This window comes from Ursus maritimus, unplaced genomic scaffold (genome assembly GCF_017311325.1).
Source record: "Ursus maritimus isolate PB19 unplaced genomic scaffold, ASM1731132v1 scaffold_29, whole genome shotgun sequence".
In the NCBI taxonomy this organism is placed as follows: Eukaryota; Metazoa; Chordata; class Mammalia; order Carnivora; family Ursidae; genus Ursus; species Ursus maritimus.
Window position 1 is genome coordinate 24,266,568 of NW_024425452.1, and position 27,563 is coordinate 24,294,130.

Below are 27,563 nucleotides of genomic sequence, written 5' to 3' on the forward strand. Positions count from 1 at the left end.
AGATTGAAGGTTTTTCTAAAGACAGAAAACAGAGTACTTCTTAACATACTGTCTTAGATCTTTTCATTATTGGCCAGTGTTTTAGGGTTAAAACAGGATGGCCATAAGCATCTGAGAGAAAAAAAAATCTTCCAACAAGTTTAGTTTCTGGGGGAAAAATATGTTTTTTTAAGGATGAGAGAGGATGGAAATGAGGGCTAATTCCCTAGAAAAATCTGACAAGAAGACTGCCTGTGGGATATGAATACTTGCTTCCTAAGCAGAGGCAGGCTGCTGAGCGTTTTAGATTCACTGATTACACAATCTGTTATAACGTAAGCAGACATCAATTTTAAGCTCAAAATGGATTTTCCTAGTGGATCATGTGTAAAAGCTCTTTCCAAATGAAAAATAAAAATCTGATTGTAGTTAACTGTGAACTTTTTAGTTGAGTAGAACTGTAAAATAGATTGATTCAGGTAGAGAAGTTAACTGGTTTTCCTTTTTTTTTTTTTTTTCGGTCACCAAAAGCAAAAATATGTATATGTGGCTTAGTTACCTGATTAATCGAGGGAAAGGTCTCAGTTATGCTGGTGATCGTACTTGCATTGAAATGGTTGAGAATGAAAACTTTTTTTATGTTAAAATTATAGTTTTACTTTCATGGAGAGTAACCCTGTACACACTGAATTTGGTTGTTTGTAGGCAAGATTTTAATTAGCACTATTGTAAGAGAGTCAAATTCCTGGGGCCTGGCAGAGAGGTCTGGGCTCTTCAATGCATTCATACATTTACTTATCAGATTCATTTATGACATATCACAAGATTTATAGGAATTGTGCAGATTATTTGGAACCAGCACTATTGCTAATTTCCAAAGAAAGGAGTAAAAGGCTTTGACCTAAGTTCCTGGAACATTTGTGTGTCTGCTATTTTGAATTCCAGAGATACTTTTGCAAAAGGTAAAGGGCTTTCAGAGAGACTCCCTATCCCTACTCCATCCTGCAGCTTCTATTCACTGACAGACTTTTGAAGTAACATTAATTTATAATTTTCAGCCACATTTAATTAATTTTCCACCTCATTACTGTTTACAAATGCTACCTCATATTGAATAATGACTGTGTTTGTTTGCTGGATACACCATTATGGTCAGAGTAAAAGCTGCACATCTGCAAATATAAAGAAGTGTTGTTTAAGGAACCAAAAAAGGGGAAAGCTTCACTTACTCTATACACTCCAATTGCATAATTAAGAATTTTCATAACAATTTAAAACAGAGGTTCTTAATCTGGAGTCTGTGAATTATAGGTTAATTCTTAGGCTGCAGGGTCTCTGAATCTACTGATACTGTAAGCAGAATGTGTGTGCATATAAGCTTTTTGCTAGATTTTTCTCACTTTTGTCAGATTCCCTGCAGTGTTCAAGATTCAAAAAACCAATTAAGAATTATGCTAAATTTTAAATAAAAAATCAATGAAGATGCAGATAATTTTTGAAAGCCGCCATAGAATTAATTTTCTCCCAAATAATAATTTAAGGACGTCGGAGAGCAACTCTCCAAATGAATATATTTATTAAGTGCTTATCACCAGCAAAGAATCTTTTTACTGTGCACTGTCTTGTTATATACTTGTTCTAGTATTTAAGGCATGGGTTGTCCTATTGAAGAATGACAGCCATTTGTAAAATTGATGATGTGAAAAAGTAGAACAAACTTGCTATTTCACAGGGAATCGAACTTTTTGGTTGTCAAAGCATAATCTTATATAACTTAATAAACACGTATAAGCAAATTTCCAGCAATTTAATACCATGTTTCTCTGTCAGTTTTGTTTAGCACTTTAGTTTCCCAATTGCTTTCATGCCCACTATCTTGTTTGATCTTCACAATTATATTCTGATGCATATGTGGCAGGAATTATAATGCTGTTGTTGTCATAGGTAAACAAAGTGAAGTTGTTGCATGAGTTAACCACAGCTAATAGGAGCCAGATTTATTGTAGGTCTTTTGACTTCTAAAATTGTGTGTGTGTGTGTGTGTGTGTGCGCACGCATGTGTGTTATCGCACTGCGACATGTTGCTTTTCTATATGTAACAATGACAGGTATTATTCTTACCCTAATAATTTAGGTTATGTTACTTCTATGACTATTGTCACTGTACAGTTCAAAATAAAACCTCTCACGAATTAAGCCTTCTAATAATTTGAATTCTAAATAAGGTGATATAGGCTGTCACAATATTATTTTCTAATAATAAAAGTGTTTGTAAATCACAGTTCATTGTACATCATGTGGCATGTTTCACGGTCATTTTTAGTCATATCAATAAAATCACTAACTTTATCACCTCGTCCCTAACTTACCTAGGCTAACACTTTCCTATGTTTTGTTTGTATGTCACATATAATAAGAAAATATATTAATTTCTCCAAAACAGCAGCATAAAATAAATGTTTATGGAATAGATGTAGGAAAATTGTTCAGGTGATTTACATATGCTTGTTTTGCGTTATAAAACTGTAAGTTTAGTTTAAAATCATTGATTGAGTACCCAAATTGCCAGGCACAATGATAGATTCAATGGATACAATGGTAAATATGACGAACTCTCTCCCACCTCTCAAGGAATTTATATCTAATGGAGATTTGGATTATGTCAATCCACATTTTTAAATATGCACTATATATGTTTAAAGTAGTGGAAGTAGGGGATATCTGGAGATTAGTATAAATCTCTCTCTACCAACTAACTTCATGTTATGAAAAGAAGCTTCAGAAAGTCCATGTTCAGCCTTTCTAGTTATTAGTGCTTTGCAAAGATGGAAACTTCCTCCCTCTTGAGGATAGCAAGTTCTTTGCTATGAAAAGTCTTCCAGCAGAGATTTGATGAGCTCTTGGGAGGACTGTAGAGCGGCATTTAAACATCAGTGAGTAGTCATCCTAAAAAGAAGGCAAAGTTTTCTTCCAAGCCTGAGGTCTTGCGACTTGACAAATACTTTAACTCAATGTGCCTTAAATTTCTTCACCTTTTGAAATGAACTAAGATATTTTATCTATCAACATCATAGGATGGCTCTCTAAATACTTTGACAAATATATAATGATGTAAAATTGCTGAAGATGAGTGATTTGTCTTGCAGATTTTTTACTTACTTATACTTTTGTCTTTTAAAAAAGAAACTCAATTAGTTTTTATACTTCTGCAAACTGAAAAAGGCCCGGGTTGGCTATTTCTTGATAAAATTTCTTATTGCTACTGAAAAAAGTCGTTAATCAAACTTATTAGATTTACTGTTGTTATTAGTTTATTTAAGGTAATCTGGAGGAAAAATAAAAATAGATATCCATATAGTTTTTTTTTTTAAACAGCCTTATTATGGCCTATATATGGCCTCTATATGGGCCATAATATATATATAGGATTTTATATACAATAAAATCCCTCTTTATGACAATTAAATGAAGCAAATTTTACATAATTGTGCATTCAAAACCCAAATCTAATTTTAGAACTTTCCACCACCCAAAATATCCCTCAAATCTATTTGCAGTTACTCCTTATTCCAAACCCCAGGCCGAGAGAACCACTGATTTGCTTACTGTTTTTATAGATTTATTCTTCCTGGAAGTTTCAGATGAATGGAATCATATGCTCTAGTCTTGAGAGTATGGCTAAAGAATCACCTATGTTATAGCATACATTCATATTTCACTCCTTTTTATTGTTGAATAATATTCCATGGTATGTATGTGCACATTTTGTTGGTACATTCATCACTTGCTGGACATTTGCATTATTTCCAGTTTTTGACTATTATTAATATCAGTGCTGTGAACATTCATGTGCAGGTCTTTTGTGGACATTTCTCATAGGTAAGTAGATATCTAATAATATAATTGCTGGAATGTATGATGAGTTTACGTTTAATATTTTAAGAAACTGCCCTGTATTCCAAAGTGGCTATACATTTTTGATTCCCACCAATAATACATGAGGGTCCTGGTTTCTCCACATCTTTACCAGCACTTGGCCTTGTCAGTCTTTTTGATTATAGCAATTCTAGTTGACATGTAGTTGTATCTCATTGTGCTTTTAATTTCCATTTCCCTAATGACCAATAATATTAAACATCTTTTCATTACTGAATAGCCTATATATATATATATTTGATAAAATATTTATTCAAATCTTTGCCCATTTTTTAATTGGGCTGTTTATGTTTTTATTATTGAGCTGAATAACTTATTTATATATTCTGGATACAGATTCTTTATCTGATACATAACTTAATAATAATTTCTCCCACGCTGTGGCTTATCCTTTAATTTTCTTAACAGAGCCGTCGAGCAGAAATTTTTGATTTTGATAAAGTCCAATTTATTACTTTCAGTTTGGGGAACTATGCTTTTGTTGTCTCTAATCAATCTGTACCTAACCTTGAGTATCAATGATTTCTTGTGTTTTCTCTTAGACATCTTATAGTTTTAGGCTTTACATGTAAGTCTGTGATCTATTTTGAGTTAATTTTTGCATTTAATATCATGTAAGATTTAAGTGCTTTTTTTTCTTGGTTTTGTTTTTTGTTTTTGTTTTTCTTTACATATGGAAATCTAATTGCTCCAGCACTATTTGTTGAAAAAAAAATCTGTGCTATCTCTACTCAATTGCTCTTGCACCTTTGTTAAAAATCAGTTGTCTGTAAATGTTTGAATCAATTTCTGGACAGTTTATCATGTTTCATTGATCTATTTGTCTGTCTTTATGCTAACCACACACTGCTTTACTGTAGCTGTATAGGAAGCTTTGAAATTGGGTAATGGAAATCCTCCTATATTGTTCTTTGTCAAATTTGCATTGGCTATTTTATGTCTTTTGCATTTCCATACAAGTTTTAGTATCAACTTGTCAATTTCTAACAAGTTTTCTGGGATTTTTGATCAGGATTGTGTTGAATCTATAAATTAATTTGAGAACAGTTGGCTTCTTATTATTGAATTTTCTGATAAATGAACATTTAGGTCTACATTTATTTAGGTCTTTAATTTCTCATCATTGTTTTGTAACTTTCATTATACCAGTCTTTCACATCTTTTGTCAAATTTATCCCTAAAAATTTCATATTTTTAGATACTATTGTAAATGGCATTAGTTTTAAGTATTAATCCTGATAATATTGTGCTAAAATGTGCAAGTAATATTTTTTTATATATTCCTGTTGAATCCTGTAATTTAGGTAAGCTCACTTATTAGTTTTAGTAGTTTTTTGGAGATTTCATCGGATTTTCTACATAGATGATCATGTCTGGGAATAAAGAAATGTTAATTATTCCTTTCCAGTGTAGACGCCTTATATTTCTTTGTATTTCTTCATTGCACTGACTAGACCCTCCAGTAAAATGTTAAATAGAATTGGTTAGAGCAGATGTCCTTGTCTTGCTTTTAATCTAAGGAGGAAAGTACTTAGTCTTTCACCATTAGTATGATGGTAGCTATAGGCTTTTCATTGATGTTCTTTATCAGATTAAGAGAGTTCCCTTCTATCCCTACTTTGCTGAGAGCTTTTGTTGGGAATTACTGTGAAATTCTGTCAGATGCTTTTTTCTGCATCTATTAAGATGATCATTGTAGTTTTCTTTTTCTTTTCTATTTTTTCTGGTTTGTTAATATGGTGAATTATATTGATTAATTTTGAGATGTTAATCCAACTTTGCACTTTTAGGATAAACCAGTTGGTCATAATGTTTTATGCTTTTTAGATATTGTCAGGTTCAATAAAATTTTGATAGGAAATTTTATTTATGTTTATGAAGGATGCTAACCTATGTTTTTTCTTACAATTGTTTGGTTTTGGTAGCAGGGTGTAGTATGAGTTGGGAAGTATTCTCTCTTCTTTAATTTTCCTGAAATAGAATAGTGTAGAATTGATGTTATTTCTTTTTAGTAATTGGTAATATTTACTGGTATGCCATTTGGGCCGGGAGTTTTCATTGTGGGAAGATTTTAAAGTACAAATTCAATTACTTTAATAAAAGATATGTAATTATTCATGTTATTTTTTACTTCTTGATCATTGATGGTTAGTATCAAAGAATTTGTCAATTTCATCTAAGTTGTAGATTTTATTGCCATAAAGTTGTTTATATTATTTATTAATGTTCACACATGATCATTTTAATATCTATAGAGTCTATTGTTACTAATACTTCATTAATCCTGATATTGATAATTGTGTCAACTGTCTTTCTCATCATTCTGGCTAGAGGTTTACTAATTTTAACTGATTTTCTCAAAGATCCAGCTTTAGGTTTCATTGATTATTCTCTGTTGGCTTTTTGTTTTCTATTTCATTGTTTTCACTCTAAATTTATTACTGCCTTTATTCGACTATGTTGGGCTTAACTCTATCTTCTCTTTGTACTTTCTTAAGATGGAAGCCGATGATGAATTCTTTTACCTTTGTAAAAGAGTCTGAAGAGGACTGAAAATAAAGTCTGAAAATAAAGTCCAAAGAGGACTTTGTTTTGCCTTCCTGTTGGATTATGGGCATAGAATTCTAGGTTATCAGGGACTTTTTATTGTATTTTAGTTTTTTAAAGATGTTGCTCTACTTTAATTATTTCAGATAAGAAGTTGATATTATCTTTACATTTGTTACTCTGTAGGTAATGTATCTATTCCCTGGTTGCTTTTATGATTTTCCTTTTGTCACTGGCATTGAGCAATTTGATTATGATGTGAGTCTTCCTGTAGCTTTCTTCATATTTCTTGTACTTAGAATTGATTGAGCTTCTTGGATATGTGGATTTATAGTTTTTAACAAATTTGGAAACATTTTAGACATTATTTTTTTCATATACTTTTTCTTTTCCCTCTGCTTTCCTACCATTCAGGGATTTTATTTGAAATTATCGCATACTCACTGATACTTTTGTTCTGTGTTTCATTTTGGTTAGTTTTTATTGCTGTATCTTCAAGTTCACTAATATTTTCTTCTACAATGTTTAATCTGTCACTAACCCCCATCCAGTGTATTATTCATCTCACACATTATAGTTTTCTTCTCCAGAAGTTTGCTTTGGGTCTTTTAAAAAATCTCATCTATGTTTCTTCTTAACTTTTAAATATATGAAATGCAGTTATAATGACTTTTAATGTTCTTGTCTGACAGTTTTAACATCTGTATCAGTTCTGGATCAGTTTTGATTTTTTTTTTTTTCTCATCATGGATTCTATTTTCTTGCTTCTTCCCATGACTAATAATTTTTTATTGGTTCTCAAGCTTTGAATTTTATCTTGTTGGTGGCTAGATATTTTTGTATTCTTATAGATATTATTTAGGTTTATTCTGTGACACAATTAAGTTACTTATGAGCAATTTGATCCTCTCAGGACTTGCTTTTTAGATTTGTTATGTGGAACAAGAGCATGTTTATTCCAACGCTAGTTATTTACCCCTACTGAAGTAAGACTGTTTCATTACTCTACACAATACCCTGTGAATTACAAGAATTTCCAATCCAGATGCTATAAGAAGACAGAGGTTTTGATCTGATATGAGCAACATATACTGTTTCCTTTAATCCTTTTGAGTAATTCTTTCTCTAGCCTAGAGTAATTTCCTTACATTCATGCACTGAATAGCGCTCAACTGAATATCTTAGGGGATTCTTTGCAAATATCTAAAATTCTCTTTTTGTGTATCTCTCTGCTCTCTAATACTCTCTCCAGAGAACTAACTACCTTGGTTTCCCCAACTTAGAAAGTTGGCTCTGCCCTTTGGTTTCCCCTTCTCTAATCATGCCCTGGAATCTTTATCAAGGCAGTGAACTAGGGCAATTATAAGGTTCACCTCATTTTTCTTCTATCTCTCAATGGTCACTGTATTTTGTTGCCTGAGGTCTAGTCTTTCAAAAAACATTTTTAATATTTTGCTCTTTTTTTGATTAAAGGTAAATTTGGCTCCCAATATCATCAACTTTGTAAAGCATAAGTCCCTCTCAATCTTCTTTGGTAATAAAAGTTTCCTTACCTTCCAAGAGACAAGGGCTTATTTGGTCGTATAACTTCGTACTTACACATTTGCTTGCTAAAGACACAATTTTCTAAGTTAATCTCTTGAGGAGTTTTCTTGATCAATTTTCTAAATAGTGGCAAAACATCTTTTCTTTAAACCCTATTGATCCTTTTAAGAACACAACAATTTAATTGATAACATTCATTTTATTACACAGTTTTCAATTAGTCCTGACAGCTTTCTTTTCTCTGCTTTTCTCCTAAATACTCGATTGCAGTGCTGGCCAAGAAGCTCCACTCCTTCTGGCAAATATGCCTCTGTGCAAAGTTTTTTGGGGATGACTATCCTAAAGATGGTCCCTTCCAGCTGCAATTTAAAGTGATGAGCTGAAAAGAGAGTCTAATTCATTTGATTTCTGATCTCTGTGATAGCATATCCCTCCTTAAGCAGTGGGAGAGTCAAGGTCAGCTGCAGCTAATCATTGTAGGATTTGAACTTCAAAAAAATGGAAATAGAAGATTTTCACAGAGAGCCCTTATATCCTTTTGCTTCCTTTCCAAGGCTTACAAGAGCATTTTTTTTTTTTCCATCTCAGGGCAGAATGAAGTCATTATTCAGCCTTATCCTAAGGGGGTAAGAATCTAGCTAAATATCCATTTTAAAATATTTCCTTTTCTTAAATGTACATTCTTCAATGGATTTTGTGAGGATTACTGAGCTCCTGTTTTTGTTTTTGTTTTTCATTTTTCCTTTTTTGTAAAATAGACTAGGCTCCTTAGAGGAAAATAATTCAATAAAATACTTGTCTAAAGTGTGAGGTTTAGAAGACATCTGTTTAAGAAGGCTAGACAGGAGAAAAGGGAGGAAATGACTTACACATCAAGGATCCTACATATAAGCATGCTCACTCATTTGTGGATGAAGACTTACTGGCAAATCTATTAGGCCTGCAGAGAAGGCTTTGGGCTCTGGGCCATGTTGCCTGGATTCAAATCCTGGTTCTTCCCTTTACTGGCTGAACAATCTTGGCCAAGTTACATAACTTTTCTGTATCTCTATTTCCCCATCAGTAAGTGGGAGTAGTGGTAGCACCTCTTTTATAGGTTTGATAAGAAGATAATTCAAGTTAATATTTATAAAGCACTTAGAATATTTCCTGGTATCCAGAAAGTACTATATGAATATATAAAATATGCATTTTAAAATATATTTACTGGGAAGTATAACCATTTGCTGACCCAAGGATCACCCCATGTTCGGAACTGTCATTTTATGCAAATGTTATGAAGGTTGAGCTCTGTCGGGAAATGTAATTCAAATATCTGTAAAAGTACTTGCATAGAAAAGTTTCTTGTCTCCTACTACAATAAATTAACAAAGCATTTTTTTCATCAAAAATGTATTGAGGGCTTCCTGGACATTAAGTACAATGCAAGTTGCTAGGAATTTAAAGATGAAAAAAGCCTGAGTTTCACTTAAGAAACATTGTAGTTAGCTGACCATATGTAGATCATTTTAAAACAGTGTACAGATGAAGTAACAAGAATATTTCTAAGAAGTGCCAGATAAAAGTTCCTAACCCAGGTGTATGTGTGTATGTAGAGGCAAGGGTTCAGAAAGTAGGACAAAAAAATAAACCTGCTGGAGTTGGTAAGTGTAAGTCAATCAAGCCATTAGGAGGGAAACGGTGTCCCTGGCAGAGGGAGAGAAACAGCGTTGTGGTTCAGGGTACAAAGTAAGTCAGTTGTTCAGCATTGCTGGAGCTTAGTAAGAAAGCTGCAGCTCTGCAATTTTGGGAACATTACCCTTTTTTTGCTAACAGTTTTTACCAGTGATCTCTTTAGATAGGGCAGTGTTGTAAAGAACTAATAAGCAAGAAAGGGACAGTGGTTGCCAAGGTAGAGGCTGGGTCCTGCAGGCTGACCATAACCTGTTGGGTTATTCTAGGTTCTGGAACGTACTAAAGTTCTGAAGTTCAAGACACAATTTTGTTACATCTCTGACAGGTCAACTGAGTCTCAGGGTCGATACATAATAACTAGATTCATAAGAAGCTGATTTTCAACTAGATATCGTATTATGAATACACACAGAACTCTAAATCTTACACATGGTAAAATTTAGCCAACCTACCGCATGGTCACAGTGCTTCAAGTCCCCACCGTGTTGGGCAAATCCATTTAGGAAATCAGATTAGAGATCAGAATGCTGACTGATCAGTGTCATAACTGAACAAAGATCATAGACATTCTTGGGGGACATTTCCAACAATCTAGATTAGTGGAGTACCCACTCTTTCTTCAATCTGCAAACATCTCTAACTCAATGACATATATTGTTCCATGAGTGTGAGAAAAAGCAGCTTTCTCTGGAGACAACCAAATAAAATTTAATATTTATTGCTTCTTCATGGCTTCCTAGTTTTAGAATTGTGCAAGATAATGGACTTATTATAACATGACCTTATCTCTGACTATTACATTACAGTATCGTTGACTTGGCAACAGCTTTCTCTAACACCAGATTCAAATTATGTATGTTGTATTGTATTAAGGAAACACTGTGGTCTTCTTGATTGAATGTGGGGAAGAGGGTTTCCTTTGTTTCTTGATGAAAAAAAATGTTATAAAACCTTTCCCATTGTAAGTTATTACTGCCCTGCTGATATCATTCATCTTCTGTTGACTTTTCGTTAGATTTCAAAGAATTTTTTCTTCACCTCGTCTCTCAATTCAGAGGCTTTTTTTTTTTTTTGGTAGCTGACTACTTACTAATTATAGTTTTTACATGTACTTCTAGAGCCAGGCAATGAGGGAACTGCTTAAACATGCATCTCTGGGCAACTGGAGAGTATTGGGATGGAAGCTGAATGATAAAAAACAAAATACTATAAGAAAGTCACTACACTTCATTTGCAAATTTCTGAAGTAGAAAAGAAAACCTGAATGTACTATATTTTCATTTTTTTCTTTTTTTATTGTGCAAGTATTTATTTTAATTACTCCTAAATGAAGGTCCTTATTTTTGGAAAACAGCAAGGCATTTTATTATCCACTCTNNNNATGCCTTAAAGGTTCCCACAGGTTTTGGTAAATTCATGTTATCCTCATGACTGTGGTTTGTACTGATTCCAGGGGTGTCAGCAGATTCATCATCAATCTACCTTACCAGCATTTTGTACGCTGCAACTTGTGCGAACAGATAGGGCAAAGGTTGAGGGGGTGCCAGTCAGCTTCTTCCAAGTGACGGAGTCTTGCATTAGGCATGCAAGCCACTGGCAGTTTTGAAGTCCAAATATGTGCCAGTCTCATGCAGTAAAGTCTTAGAGGAGTGAAGCAGCAGAATACTAGTCACTTCAGGAGTATAATAGTTATCAAAAACTGAATAGTTACTTGCAGATACTTTCTACAGCTTGTTTACTTTGACTTCATAGCGTGAGCTGTAAACAATCACTGCCGTACCTGGCAAAACTGAATATCCCCATACCACCTATCACAGAGGCCTGTCCAAAGATAAAATTCCAGGAGTCTCTTGGGTAAAGGTCAACCACTGTTATTCCCACAGTACAGAAGGTGCCTCCAGGTTTCTTCTTTTTTAATAACTTGGGGATGTGGGGCGCCTGGGTGGCGCAGTCGTTGAGCGTCTGCCTTCGGCTCAGGGTGTGATCCTGGAGTTCTGGGATCGAGCCCCACATCAGGCTCCTCTTCTGGGAGCCTGCTTCTTCCTCTCCCACTCCCCCTGCTTGTGTTCCCTTTCTCATTGGCTGTCTCTCTCTGTCAAATAAATAAAAAAAATCTTTAAAAAAAAAAAAAAGAACTTGGGGGTGTGCCCTGCATAGAATATGTAGGTTTTGTGTGTTATCATTGACTCTACGGGAACACCTCCTTATAGAGACAGGAACCAGTTCTAGGAATTTTACTGTCAAGCCCTAGAAGAATGCTTCACAGTTGCCCTTGAGCCATTTAATATATTCTTCACGGATAATTCTGGCGTTTCCTAGAGATCCAATACACTGTATATAAATACTGCTTTTCTCTGGAGAGGGTGCCTTTCTGTAAGGATCACTGAAAAATTGTTCAAAGTCCTGGGGAGCTTCAGGATGGGAGATGATCCAATCTGACTGCGAATGCAAGTTAATGGGTCCAAAGAGATCATTGTCTGGCTTGAAGGCTGCCGTTTGCCAGCATCTAACTTATACTGTGATACAAGCTTTGAGTTTTTTGAAATGAGATCTGTTTTTAGTGTCTGTTCAGAGTGCCTTACTGTTTGCATAATGACAGGTCTCTTCCATTCACATCGAGTTTCTATGTAGAGCTGTCATCGTTCCTTCCGAATGTGTCAAACAGCTGTTCCACCACGAGGCTTTAGGGAGGAAGGCGCCCATTGAAGTTTTTGCCCTACAAGGACGGACATGCCTGGGCCTGGTTGAGAAAGTGCTTTGTGGGGTGCCTTCACCCTTGCTGGGCCTCCATACCACCCCCCTCCTGCATTGGCCCCTGCACACCTTGTATTTTCATTTCTTAATTCTTTCTTTCTTGGTATGTCACTTAGGGCAAATGAATACCTTGATCTTATCAACATTTTCAAGTCAATCTCTTGCCATATGAACTCATTGAATATTTTCCATCATTTGAATTTTGTAGCACTTTAATCAATAAGTCAGTAGCAGTTCCCTGAATCTTGCAATACAATATCTACTATATGGGACAAATAATTATCTATAAAAAAACATAGTTGGGGAGATAAGATACAATGCATGGAAAGATAACATATATTTTTTATTAAAAATCAATATCCAAAAGTTGTTTTACTAGAGAATAAAATCATGAATTTTGAAAAAGAATTATAACAAGGATTTGGAGCTGTAAGATTTAGTGATTCGGGTGGGACTTGGTGATATGTCTTAAAGAATGAGTACATTAATCACGTGGTGACACAGGAGACATTTTAGAAAAGGAAAAGTATGAGAAAAAGCAGAGATGGGAATGAGGGGTCTGTGTGCTGTTGTTGTTGAAGAGCAGCCTATAATAAGAAATAGTCCTTTTGGTAGAGAGAGTGTTCCTGTTATAAAATATAGGTAAATATATTTGAATGGTAAAAACAGCTGTCATTTGTAAAGTCCTTATAATGCTAAGTGCCCTGCATAAATTGTCTCATTTCATTCTTAATGAAAAACCTGTAAAGTAGGTAGTACTATTTTCATCTCCATTGTGCAGATGAGGAAGCTAAGGCTTAGTTCCTGAGGACACACAACCAAGTGAATAGCGGAGTCAGGATTGGTATGGAGAAAGATTGGCTACTGAGTCTAAGCTACTTCCACAAGAGAATCAGGACACATATTTCAGGGTCTTAATTGTAAGAAATACAAGTTCTGACTTGCCTTAAGGTGACAGAGCTCATTATAGTTCTCTGAGTGATTTGGGATGAGCTCATGAAATCAGTGGGAAGAAGGGGATGAATGTGAGGACAAGTCAACAATAGAAAGTATCACCATTTCTTATCTGTCCTTGCATTTTTGGCTTTACTACTGACGTGTGTTTTGCATATGTAAAAAGTTGAGCATAGACTGCCCTCTCCCCAACAACACTCATTTTTCCCTCGAGCTCTTTCTGGTTTAGCTATAGGAACTAGACTTGGCCCCATTTGTGGGCATTTTAAGAGGTTTGGGTAATTTGGCCAGCTGAAAGGAGATTATTTTGTAAACCAAGAAAGCAAGTGAATAATACCCCTGATATCTGGAGTGGATATAATTTGTTCCTGAAACATGCATCATACTTACCTTAAAGCTTATGTGAACTAGCTATAATTCAAGATATGCCATTATTTTTATGAACCCATACCATAACCTCGAACATGTTTCTTGTCTGCTAAGTATGACAGTATAATCTGACATCTGACTTTCTTTTTTCTTCTTCCACTTACACCTTAGCTCTTATGGAATCTCACTACATTGATGGTCTTTTTGGATGATTCATACTTTTAATTTTTCTCAAAGATGCAAATATGTTTTGACATTGGTAGTTCCATAAATCAGTAAAAAAAAGTAGATAAATCAGTCCAAGCAATAATAAAATTTTTCTTTTGACTGCAGCAGACCAAAATAGTTTACTAACTTTCTAGTCAACCCAATTCAGAAAAACATATTCTTGTTAAAAAAGGAAAATGACATATATACTCCTACTATTTAGATGCTACAGTCTTTGAAATTTTCTGTAAAAAGAACAACAAAATAAGTATGCTTTTGGTGTATATTTATAGCTAAACCTTAAAACTCTATGAGCAGTATTATTTCCAAGAGTAATTAAGTTATTCAGATTTTGACCATATGGAATATAGTTGTAATAACTGCTTTAATGTTCTTTTTCTATGAATTCTTTCATCTATGACATTTTGGAGGCTTTTTCTATTGATTGATTTTTTTTTCCTTGAGAATGGGTCATATTTCCTCACTTTGCATATCTTTAATTTTTGATTGGATGCCAAACATGAATTTTATGTTGTTGGGTGCTGATATTTTGTTTTCTTTTAAGTATTCTTGAGCTTTACTTCGGTTTGCAGTTAAGTTACTTAAAAAGACTTTGATCTTTTAAGATGTTCCTTTTAAGCTTAGTTAAGTGAGGTCAGAGTCACCTTTAAAGTAGGGCTGAATATTCCCCACTGTTGAGGAAATGCTTTTCTAAATACTCTACATAATGCCTTTTGCATTATGAGTTTGTTTTTATTCTAGCCGGTGAAATTATGAACTATTTTCAGCTCTGTGTGAACTCTGGAGATTGTTCTTCCTGCTCCTTTCTGGTGGCTCTCTTTCTGCTTCAGGTGGTCTCTTCATACATGGGTGCCCATCAGCACCCAACTGAAAAGTCAAGGGAAACCCTCAGGGAATCTCCAGATATCTCTTTCTCTCCTCTCTCTCTCTCTCTCTCTCTCACCTTCCCCCTCTCCCTTCCTCTTTCCCCCTTTCCCTCCTCCTCCTCTCCCTCTGTGCAGGTCTTCTCTCTTTGTGCAACTTTTTCCTATCCAGTATTTTTCCCTGCAAATTCTATCCACTGTGTCTTCTCAATTTCTTACCTCTGTCTCCTAGCTCAGGAAGGCCTTCAGACTCCCTGCACCGTGGCCTGGATACACTCTGATGGCAATAAGCTGGGGAAATCCTGTGGCTCACCTTTTTCCTTTCCCATCGCTTAAAGATCACTTTTTTGTGCTATCTGTTGTCCAGAGTCTAAAAGCTGTCCCATACATTTAGACTGGTCTTTTAGTTGTCTAAGGATGGAGAGTAAATCTTATCCTGGTTACCTGTCTTGGTTGGAAGCAGAAATCCAGTTATTCAGTTTTTAGATCTGCCAAAAAAATAATATAAAAATTTGAAAACTTATGGAGCTTACAGTAAGTTATGAGAGACTTCATTGTGCTCAAAAGTGAATCTGGGATCCTTTAGATGTTTTGTAAGCCCAGTGACCAGAATGTGGATCTATTCTAGGTCCTCATGTCTTTGCATTGCAAAAATTGATATTCCAAAATTCTGTTGTACTACAAGTCAAATTTTTGTAAGGAGAAATGAGCCAAAAAAAAAAAAAAAAGAACTATTAACTACAGTTGGGACCAAAACAGTTTTGATATGTATGTTTATAGACATGCAAACATGTACACATTTTGTTTTGAATGGTGTTCTGACTGATAACAATAAAATGTTTGGATACAATAGATCTTATGATTAGTTGGATTCTTGGTTAAATTAACATTAATTTGATATGTCTTATTCTATGCCTTGTGTTGAAAGTCTTTCTAATTTCTGGTAAATAAAGAAAATTCAGGGGCACCTGGGTGGCTCAGTCAATTAAGCCTCTGACTCTTGATTTCAACTCAGGTCATCATCTCGGGATCATGAGATTGATCCCTGTGTCAGGCTCTGTGCTCAGTGGGGAGTCTGCTTGAGATTCTTTCTCTCTTTTTTCCTCTGCCCCTTCCCACCCCATGCATGTGCTCTCTCTCTCTTTTTTCTCTCGCTCTCTCAAATAAGTAAATAATAAATATTTTAAGAAAAGAAGAAAATTCAGTGTAATTTAGTATTTCTCATGTATCTATGATTCTAGCAGTATTTTCAGGTCACGGTGTTGAACATCAATAACCACTTTGTCCTACTGTAGATGTATCCAGCATAGTTTAACAGGAGCTCCATTGTCAATGCACTGATTGGATAAAATATATTTAGCATCTAGAAAACTGAACACAAACATATTCTTTTATTTTTTTTAAAGATTGTATTTATTTATTTGAGAGAAAGAGAGAATGAGCAGAGGGCTGGGGGCAGGGAAGCAGAGAGAGAGGCAGTCTCCCAGCTGATCAAGGAGCCAGACCCGGGGCTCGATCCCAGAACCCTGGGATCATGATCTGAGCTGAAGGCAGACACTTAACTGACTGAGGCACCCAGTTGCCCCCACAAACATATTCTTGAATAAAGCCCAGCATATATAGTCAAGGGAAGGTCCCGGTAGGTCCTGGCTAGTGGAGATTTGACAACTAGGAATCCAACAGAATGCAATAGGTGATTTGCAAGTAAAAAGAGATTTGGCAGTAAATGGAGGAATGTTCCAGATCCAGGAAGAATGTGATCTTTGGAAGGTCTGGGTATAAGTCATTTGGATAGACACATGGGAATTAGAACTTTAGTCTCTGAGGAAAATGGAGTAGAGAGGTACAGGCAAGGCCCTTTTCTTCAAGAACTGGTGGAATGAGAGGAGGGAACCTAGATAGAAAACAAGGAGTTAATATCCAAAATATATAAAGAACTCATACAATTCAATAGAAAAAAAAATCTGATTAAAAAGTGGCCAGAGGATCTGAATAGACATTTTTCCAAAGACGACATACAACTGGCCAACGGATATATGAAAAAGTTCTCGACATCAGGGAGATGTGAGTCAATACCATAATGAATGAATCAAAACCTCACACCTGTCCAAATGGATATTATAAAAAAGACAAGAAATAAGTGATACTGAAGATATGGGGAAATGGGAACCCTTATGCACTGTTGGTGGGAATGTAAATTGGTGTAGCCACTGTGGAAACCAATATGGAGGTTCTTCAAAAAAATTAAAATAACTACCATATGATCTGGTTAATTTCATTTCTGGGTATTTAGCTGAAGGAAACAAAAACTCTAACACAAAGATGTAGGTACCCATGTTCATTGCAGCATTATTTACAATGCTAAGACATGGAAGTAACCTAAGTGTCCATGAGTAGAGGAACGGATAAAGAAAAAGTTGTGTGTGTGTGTGTGTATATATATATATATATATACACACACACAATACACACAATATACACAATACACACTATCTATCTCTATATATATATATATATATATATATATATATATATATATATACACACACACACACACACACACACACACACACACACACACTGGAAGATTATTCAGCCTTAAAAAAATAATGAAATCTTGCAATTTGCAACAATATGGATGGACCCTTGAGGGGCATTGTGCTAAGGGAGATAAATCAGACTGAGAAAGACAAAAATTATATGATTTAATTTATATGTGGAATCATAATAAAAAAAACCACCCAAATTCATAGATACAGAGCTTGGTAGTTGCCAGAGATGGGGAGTGGAGTGTGAAATAGGTGGAGGGTGTCAAAAGGTACAAAATTCCAGTTACGACATGCACAAGTCTTGAGGATATTCTGTGTAGCATAGTGACTATAGTTAAGAGTACTGTACTATATATTCAAATTTGCTAAGAGAATAAATCTTGAAATTTCTCATCACAAGAAAAAATATGTAAGTATGTGTGGTGATGGACATTAACATTGTGGTGATTATTTAGCAAAATATATATACATTGTGGTGATTATTTAGCAAAATATATATACATCAGATAATATTGCTGGACCTAAAACTAATATGACATCTGAAACTTATATATGTCAATTATATCTCAATTTTTTAAAAAAGAGTAAAAATGCCTAGTAATAGGAAATTACTTGGGTAAAGATGTACTTGCTATAAGGCTGAGGATTTTCCCCAGAACTTTGCCTAAGGCTGTGTAGCTGACCTGTTTAATTTTGAGTAGGCTCAAACCTGAACATGTAAATGACTTTAGGTACCAGTGTGAGACTCTTCAGAGGCAGTGAACCAAGCAAATTGTTACAATATTGGAGAATTTGTTGAATGTGCCATTCCAGACCTTTAAGTCAATTCAGCGCAACTCCACAAACATATACTGAGAGGGTATTAAAAAGATGTCCGAGGTGTGTCACACTGGGCTAATCCGTCTAACCTGCTCACAAAATTCTTCTGTATTAGTTCTCCTTGGGTTTCCAGTCTTCAAGCCCTTCAACTACATGCTCCCAGTTTCATTTCTTTTGATACTTGCCACCTTGCCCTGGATTACTGTTCTTGTTTGAGCTAGTCTTTTCAAATATGTTGGGCCTCCCTCCAGTACATGGTTCTGGAAATTCATTTCTGATCCTTTACACATGGTAGATCTCATATGCCAGGCCATGAAGTGTCCCCTGACACTAACTGGTGTGTGTCCTTTACCACTTGATGAGCAGTCTTTGACCCTGAGTTTTATACTAGAAATGACTTGTTGAGTAAATCCCTGATATGGATCTGTTGTCTTTCATGCAATTCAATTCTCTTACATTAAACATCTCTTATGAGCCAGGGCACAGCCTATGCGAATGATTAAGACTCAGTCTCCGCAACTGGGAAGGTTGGAGCTTTAGGGTAAGGGACACACAGGTAGCATATAATTACATTAGAGTGTGATGTTTGCTATGAAGAAATCTAGGGTGTCTTTGCTAAGATGAGGAGGGCATTTAACAAAGGAAGGAGACATTTATCACAGCTGGAGGGTAAAGGGAAGGGTAGAAAGCATAGGGGTGAGTGATCTTGTCATTTCTTTTTCTTAACAAAATGGGTGCAGATAAAGTCTCATCAGATGAAGTTTTACCATATGATGATAAGAAGTACAATTAAGTATGAAATACTTTAAGTGGGCAATTTTCATCACACTTTCATCTTGGGGTGTGGTTAGAGCCTAGTTTCAGGAATTATCAACCATTTATGGCTCTGGATATAATTTCTAGCTTTGCAATTTAGTGGCTGTATTCACTTCTCTGAGCATTGGTGTCCCCATGTGTGATTATAGATAATAGTTACTCTGCAAGTGTGTCAGTTATCAAGTTACTGTTTCTCAGTTCCATATGCATCCTTTAATACATGCTCTGTGATAAAGGGATTCCTTTAAGCATTAAATTGGGCACAAGTTAAGTTTTCTTGATAGGGGCTATTAGAAGGACATTGAGGAGGAAGGGTTTCTTGGGATTTCTGATGTGGGCTGGGGATATCAGCAGTCTGGATCTGAGGACATCTGGTGGAACCTGCCTCAGTCACAGGTCCAAAATGCTATCCTTCTGTGATTTTGCAGCTCTGGGTGATGATATCCTTTCTGTAGACCTCTCCACATGGAACCCAGAGCTCTATGCAGCCTGCATGCAGCCACCATGGGCAGAGCATCACATAACAGGTAGTGTTCCTTCTGCAGACTTCCTGCATCCCTCACAGTCTGAAGGCCTCTGCCTTGGCCAGCACCTAGACTCCCATTGCATACCCTGGCCAGTTGCTGAGAGCCTGCTCTCTCCCCGCATTCTGGAAGGTGTTCTGCTGTTTGCCCGGCAACTCCAGACCTGCTCCAGCCTGGCCAAATCAGCAAATTTCTCTGCTGTCTGGTGACTAAAGCATACCTACTCCAACAAAGTCTGATCCTCTTTCAAGTTTGTCCTTCCTTGGGTGCTCTCCCTCAGCTTTGTGATACTATACAGGGTTTCTTCTGATCTTACAGTTATTCTTTTATCGTAGTTTAATTATCCTTTGTATCAACTTCCCCTGTTTAAACCACTGTGCTGTTTCTATCTCCTGATTGGACCCAGACTGCTACAGCAGCAAGTTTATCATAAGGATTACACGAAACAACATTTGGCATATAAATGATAGCAATTATAGCTAATCATGTTTCTTCTTCCCTCTCTCATAACACAAACCCAAAAGTTTTTTTAATAAGAGTGTGTGGGGTGTGTGTGTGGGGGGGGGGTTGTGTGTGTGGGGATGTGTATATATGTGTATTTGAGATCTGGTATGTATGTGTGAGACTCTGTTTACAAAATGTTAGCTGTGCTTCTCCTTATTCAGTGTTCTACTATCAGTTATTACCAGAAATGTAGAATTTAGATTTGGAAGGCAGCTTTAAGATCATCTAGTTTAACTGCACATAAAGAAATTGATTAACAGGAGGCTAAGATTCTTGTTCAAGGTCACACAGGTAGTTCTGAGTGGAACCTGTATTATAAGAAGCCATCTCTCCTGAGGACATGTCCAGGAGTTTTCTCTATACCTGGAATTCACTCTCCAAACAAGTTTAAAATACAGAGTAATCTAGATGGCTGTATTAGTTTTCCAGGGCTGCCGTAACAAATCACCACGGGCTGGGTGGTTTAAAGCAGCAGAAATTTATTCTCTCACAGTTCTGTAAACTGTAAGTTCAAAAGCTGGCAGGGCTCTGCTTTCTCTGCGGGTCTAGGAGAGAATTGTTCTTTGCCTCTTCCAGATTCTGGTGGCCATCTGCATTCTTAGACTTGCGGCTGCATCACTGCTTCTGTCCTCATATTGCCTTTTCTTCTATGTGTTTGATTTCTTCTCTTTATGTCTCTTATAAAGACACTTGTCATTGAATTTAGGACCCACCTGCATAATCCAAAATTATCTTCTCAAGATCCTTAATTACATTTGCAAAGACCTTTATCCAAATAAAGTAATATCACAGCTTCTAGGGTTTGGGTCATAGACATATCTATTTTGTGGCCACCATTCAGCCCACTACAAAGTTTTTTTTTTTTTTAATTTAGATTCCCAAGTCACCATGATATATTACTCCATTAGCTCAGTTAATAAACCTAGATATGTTTTTCCAGTAGTTATTTATTCCATGGGCATATTACTTACTGAAATGATTTGCTTAGGTCTTGTAATAACAGCCATGCTATGTGAACTTCACTTGGGAGGCATTTAGTCTTTCCACTATTAGGCATTATAGCCAAGTGTTTCATGTTACAACAGGCTGATCCTAATGCAAACTCATGTATGAGGGGGAGTAGACAATGCCACAGTGTAATACACCCTGAATTAATATTTTCCCCACACAGTCAGGCAGCTGCTTCTTTCCACTAATATCAGAGGCTAGTTAAGATTTAGAAAATATACTTAAATCTTTGAGAGCTTCCATGAGGTATTACGATGTCTGGGAAGAACTGGTGTCAGTGATCACATGGACTAATCTGTTTGGTATATTCTGTAGATGTTTAACCACCAAATTCCTTCAGAGTTTCAAGCATAACTCATTTTTTCTGTGTGTGTTAAACTGAAATGCTGTAGAATATTTCCTCCTATGTTCCATAGCTTTTCCCCTTTTTCTTCCTCCTATATCACCTCATATTAATCCTATTTAGGTAGAAGTGTTTTTTAAATTAAATGAGGTTTATTTTGAGCATAATAATTGGCACTGCTTAAGCATTAAGGCTATGTGCTCTGGTTGTGAAAGAGGGAGAAAGACATGTTTCTCACACAGAGAATTGGTTAAAAGACATGTGTTAGATTCAGGGGAATACCTCTGTTATTACTAATTAACTCTGGAATGTAGACAGCTGGGAATGCAAGGAAACTACCCCTTCTCACCACCCAAACTGGGTTCAACTCCATAATATTGTGTCCTCTATTAGCTCATTTTGTTCTATTTCTTACTGGTACTGGTGATAAAGAAGGGATATGATTTTTAAAAAATTTAGTGGTGGCGATCTTTTCTTCCCCATATGTTTGTGTTTATTATTTGAGGATATGCCGGGAGTGATGACTTTTTCTAAGCCAATTTTAGGACTTCTAAGACACAAATTAAGTTGAATTGACTGAAAACTAAATTCAGATGATTGTATTTGTCAAACTAAATGTCAAAGCACAACAAATTGTATCTTCTTTTCTTGCAACAGCTAGAAACAAAAACAAAAACTAAATCCTGCCTTCTAGAAAACAGAATTCCCTACATAGAATATTTTTTTTCTTTCTGACAGTTAGATGAAACTGAGTATCACCAATTATTCCTATATATGTTTTCTAACAAGAAAAACTCTGAATCTCTTCTCCATGCACATAGATGCAAAAGACCTCAATAAAGGACGAAACCATGAGTATTTGTTCTTGACACACAAATGCCTTGGACATCTGCCCTCTTTCTGTTTAAAGGGCTCTCTTGAAACACAAAGCCCTTTTGCTTTCCTTTTGTCACTGCAGCCACAGCCATGAGCATGCTCAGGTTTCAGAAGAGGCTTTCCTCCAGTGTCCTCTGCTATGGCAAAACAAATATCTGTTTGGACCCCAATGAGACCAATGAAATCACCAATGCCAACTCCTGTCAGCAGATCCAGAAACTGATCAAAGATGGGCTGATCATCTGGAAGCCTGTCACTGTCCATTCCCAGCCTTGGTGCCAGAAAACTGCTTTGGTCCACAAGAGGGCAGGGTTATGGGCATTCGTAAGAGAAAACGTACTGCCAAGTCTTGAATGCCTGAGAAGGTAACCTGGATGAAGAGGATAAGAATTCTGCACCAGCTACTCAGAAGATACCAAGCATCTAAGATGATTGACTGCTGTGTTCTCGAAAGTAATGGGTAACGTATTCAAAAACAAGCAGATTCTCCTGGAACACATCCATAAGTTGAAGGTAGACATGGCTCAGAAGAAGCTTCTGGCTCACCAGCCTGAGGCCTGCAGATCTAAGACCAAGGAAGCATGCAAGTGCTATGAAAAGCAGCTTCAGGGCCAGAAGGAGGAAATTATCAAGATTCTGTCGAAGGAGGAAGAGGCCAAGAAATAAAACTCCCTTTCTTTTGTCTGTATATAGTGGCCTCAGCAATTACACAGATCAGTTACTTAATGAAAGAGACCTTTATCTGGGAAAAAAAAAAAAAAAGAAAGGAATACAAAGCCCTTTTAATTCTTATGATTTCAGATGGAAAGTCTCTATCAGGATGTTCTCTTACATCTGCAAATATCTTTTTCCACAGGAAGATGTTGACAAACAACAGCAATAGCATTAGTGAGAGACTGGAGGGCACCTGGCAGGGAGGTGTGTTTGAGAACCTGGAAGGCTTCTTGGTCTTGCCATGTTCACAGCTCAGTTGATGGATCTCCAGGAAGATGAGAAAGAAACAGGTCAGAAAATGGAGGTTCTTCAGCTTGACTAAAGGATGCTGGTTATGTTTTCCAGTACTAAACTCATGGCCCCTTGCCTTCTCCCCTTTTCTTTGGCCCTATCTTTTTCCTTTTCTATCCTGGCAATAATCCTTCCGTATAATCCTTCCCCTTCCACTGCACACTAGAAAAGTCTAAGCGTTCACTCATTCAACACATATTAATGCTCTATACTATGTTAGATGATGGATATAAACAAAATGCTAGTTCACGTGGAGCCTCTGGTCTAGCAGTTAAATTAGATTCTGAACTAATAGTTATGTGTTTCACAAGGTGGCAGAGTTTTTCACCAGAATTCCAGAAGTCTGTTCCCTATAAGGGAAGATCCTCAGTAAGGTAAATCAGATTCCACAGCCAGGGCTGAGTATAAGAGATAGGGTCCCAAGCAGAGTGGCAAAATGGAGGGGGCAGAGCTGAAAAGGAAGCACATAGATAGGCAAGGGACTGGGAGAAAGAAGAAATTTTGTAGCTGCATAAAGTGAGAAGTTTTAAAGAGATAGACAAGTATCTGAAGTGTTTTTTGGAAAGCTCTCTGTATGACACACTATATAAATCCCCTGGGCTTTTAAGGTGAAACAAATAAAAGTGGTTGTTCTTAAAGTTATTCTTCCAGGTTTCTATATTGGGATTTTCATTTGTGTTTGTGTTTCTGGGTAACAACATAAAATGAGTGCAGTGACTAAGAGAAATACAAAATGCTAGACTAGCCCACAAAAGGTAGGGTGGGGGGGCCTGTTCCCCCATCAACTCATCATCATCTCTCTCTACCTTTGTCTCTGCTAAGTAAATGTGTAGAACTTTCTTATACAATTGAAGTAAATTGTTATTAGCTTAATCTAGACTGCTTAAACTATAAGATGTATTATGAAAGTCTCATGGTAATCACAAAGCAAAATCTATAATAAATACAAAAAATAAAGACAAAGAATCAAGGCTAACACTACAAAAATAATCAATTTATAAAGAAAGTCAGTAAGGGTGGGAGAAAGAAATGAAAGAACTATAAAACAGTCAGGAAACAATTAACTAAATGACAATAGTAAGTCTTTATCTATCAATAATTACTCTAAATGTAAATGGCTTAAATTCTCCAACTAAAAGACACAAGTGGCTGAATGGACTTAAAAACTCAACTATATTCTGCCTACAAGAGACTCACTTAAGCTTTAGGGACACTCACAGGCTGAAAGTCAAGGGATAGGAAAAGGTATTCCATGCAAGTGGAAACCAAAAGAGAGAAGGAGTAGCTATACTTATATCAGACAAATGGACTTTAAGTGAAAAGCTCTAACAAGAGACAAAGAAGGTCATTATATAATGATAAAGGGGGTCAGTTCATCAAGAGGATATAACAATTTAAATACATATGTACCCAATATTGGAGCACTTAAGCATATTAAACAATTATTAACAAATCTGAAGGCAGAAATAGACAGCAACGCAATGATAGTAGGGGATGTCAATACCCCACTTTCAACAATGGATAGATTATCCAGACAGAAAATGAATAAGGAAATAATGGATTTGAACTACACTTTAAACTAAATGCACCTAACAGACATATACAGAATATTCCATTCAACAAGCAGCAGAATATATATTCTTCTGAAGTGTACATGGACCATTCTCCAGATTAGATATGTTAAGGCCACAGAACAAGTCTTAACAAATTTTCTCCACCTCTACTCAGCATAGTACTGGAAGGCCTAGCCAGAGCAATTAGGCAAGAAAAAAAAAAAAGACATCCAAATTGGAAAGGAAGAAGTAACATCTGTTTGCAGATGACATGCTCTTATATGTGGAAAACCCTAAAGGCTTCACTGTTACACCTAATAAATAAATTCAGTAAAGTTACAGGATACAAAATCAATATACACAAATCAGTTGTGTTTCTATATACTAACAACAAATTATCTGAAAGAGAAATTAAGAAAGCAGTCCCATCTACAATAGCATCAAAAATAATAAAATACTTAGGAATACATTTAATTAAGACCTGAAAATGGTCAGACATTGATGAAAGAAATTGAAGAAGACATAAGTAAATAGAAAGATAGCTCATGTTCTTAGATTGGAAGAAATAATATTGCTAAAGTATCCATACTACCCAAGGTGATATATAATGCAATCCCTATCAAAATTTCAATGGCATTTTCCCCAGAAATAGAAAAAACTACCCTAAAACTTGTATGCAACCACAAGTAATCTTGAGAAAGAACAAAACTAGAGGCATCACACTTCCTGATTTCAAACTATATTACAAAACTACAGTAATAAAAACAGTATGGTGCTGGCATAAAAACAGGCACATAAGCCGGTGAAACAGAATTGAGAGCCCAGAATAAACCCATGCATATGCAGTCAATTAATCTTTGACAAGGGCACCAAGCATACACAGTGGGGAAAAGATGGTTTCTTTAATAAAAATAGATATCCACATGCAAAAAACTGAAAGCAGACCAAAAATCAGACCAAAAGCACAAGCAACAAACGCTAAGATAAGTGGGTCTACATCAAAGTAAAGATCTTCTGCGCAACAAAGGAAACAATCAATTAAATTAAAAGACAACCTATAGAATGGGTGAAAATACAAACCATATATCTGATAAAAGGTTCATGTCCAGAATATAGAAACAACTCATAAATCTCAATAGCAAAAAAACAAATAATACAATTACACAACAAGCAAAGGACCTGAATAGACATTTTTCCAAAGAAGACATAAAAGTGACCGATAGGTACATGTAAAACATGCTCAACATCACTAATCATCAGAGAATTTCAAATAAAAACCACATGGAGATATCAGCTCACACCTATTAGGATAGCTATTATCAAAAGACAAGGGATGACAAAAGTTGGTGAGGATGTAAAGAAAAGGGAACCATTGTGCATTGTTGGTGGGAATGTAAATTGGTGCAGCCACAATGGAAAACACTATGGAGTTCCCTCGAAAAACTAAAAGAGAGCTACCATATGATCCAGCAATCCCATTCTTGGGTATAGTTCCAAAGAAAATGAAATCAGTATCTCAAAAAGGTATCTGCACTCCCATGATCATTGCAGCATTATTCACAAAAGCCAACATATGGAAATGACCTAAATATCCTTTGACAGATGAATGGATAAAGAAGGTGTGTACACACACACACACACACACACACACACACACACACACAGAGGAATATTATTCAGCTATAAAATAGAAGAAATTCTGCCATTTGTGACAACATGGATGAATCTCAGTGACATTATGCTAAGTGAAATAAGCCAGACAAAGACAAATACTGTATGGTATCACCTACATGTGACATCTTAAAAAAAAAAAAAAAAAAGCTGATTTCATAGGAATAGAAAATAGAATGGTGGTTTCCAGGGGCAGGGGTGAGAGGAAAACGAGGAGATATAGGTCAAAGGGTATTTCTAACTTTCAATTAGAAAAATAAATTCTGAGAGTTTAATGTACACTATATACCTTAGTTAATAATATGGTATCGTATACTTGGAAGTTGCTGAGAGTAGATCTCAAGTGTTCTTATCACACACACACACACATACACACACATGCACACAGTTAACTAACAATGTGGGATAATGGATGTGTTAATCATCTTGATCTTGGTAATCATTTCTCAGCATATATGTATATCAAGTCATCACATCATATGCTTTAAATATACGCAATTCTATTTGTCAATTATTCCTCAATTATGTTAGAATAAAAAGTAAATAAAATATATACAAAGATGTTAAAGCAGCTCATGCTATTTGATGCAACATGTTTGTAGTGGGATAGCCTTACATAATCAGAGAGGCAAGCAAATACTCTTTTAAAGATTTTCATTGTATTATATCATTCATAATAGTGATAAGTAAGAGGGGCAGCTGGGTGGCTCAGTCGGTTAAGCAACTGCCTTGGGCTCAGGTCATGGTCTTGGGGTCCTGGAATTGAGCCCCGCATCGGGTTCCCTGCTCAGTGGGGAATCTGCTTCTCCCTCTCCCTCTGCCTCTGCTGCCCACTCATTCTTGCTCTCTCTCTCTCTCTCAAATAAATACATAAAATCTTTTAAAAAATAGTGAGAAATAAGGAACTCCAAAGTCTGAAACATGGGATATTAGTTTAATAAATTATGAAATACATATATTATTACTTGCTAATTATGCATAAAAATAATGCTCTGAAAAATATTTAGGAAATAGAAATGTTTACTATAAAGGTTTAAAAAGTGTTC

At 35.9% G+C, this 27,563-nt stretch overlaps 1 protein-coding gene and 2 pseudogenes across 2 annotated transcripts in view; 2 read left to right on the top strand and 1 right to left on the bottom strand.

Annotated features, from left to right (window-relative positions):
* The window catches only part of LOC103657472, a 242,340-nt gene that overhangs the window by 161,033 nt on the left and 53,744 nt on the right, over positions 1 to 27,563 (top strand). The window lies entirely within an intron of this gene.
* Positions 10,950 to 12,455, bottom strand: LOC103657389 (annotated as a pseudogene).
* Positions 22,379 to 22,954, top strand: LOC103657388 (annotated as a pseudogene).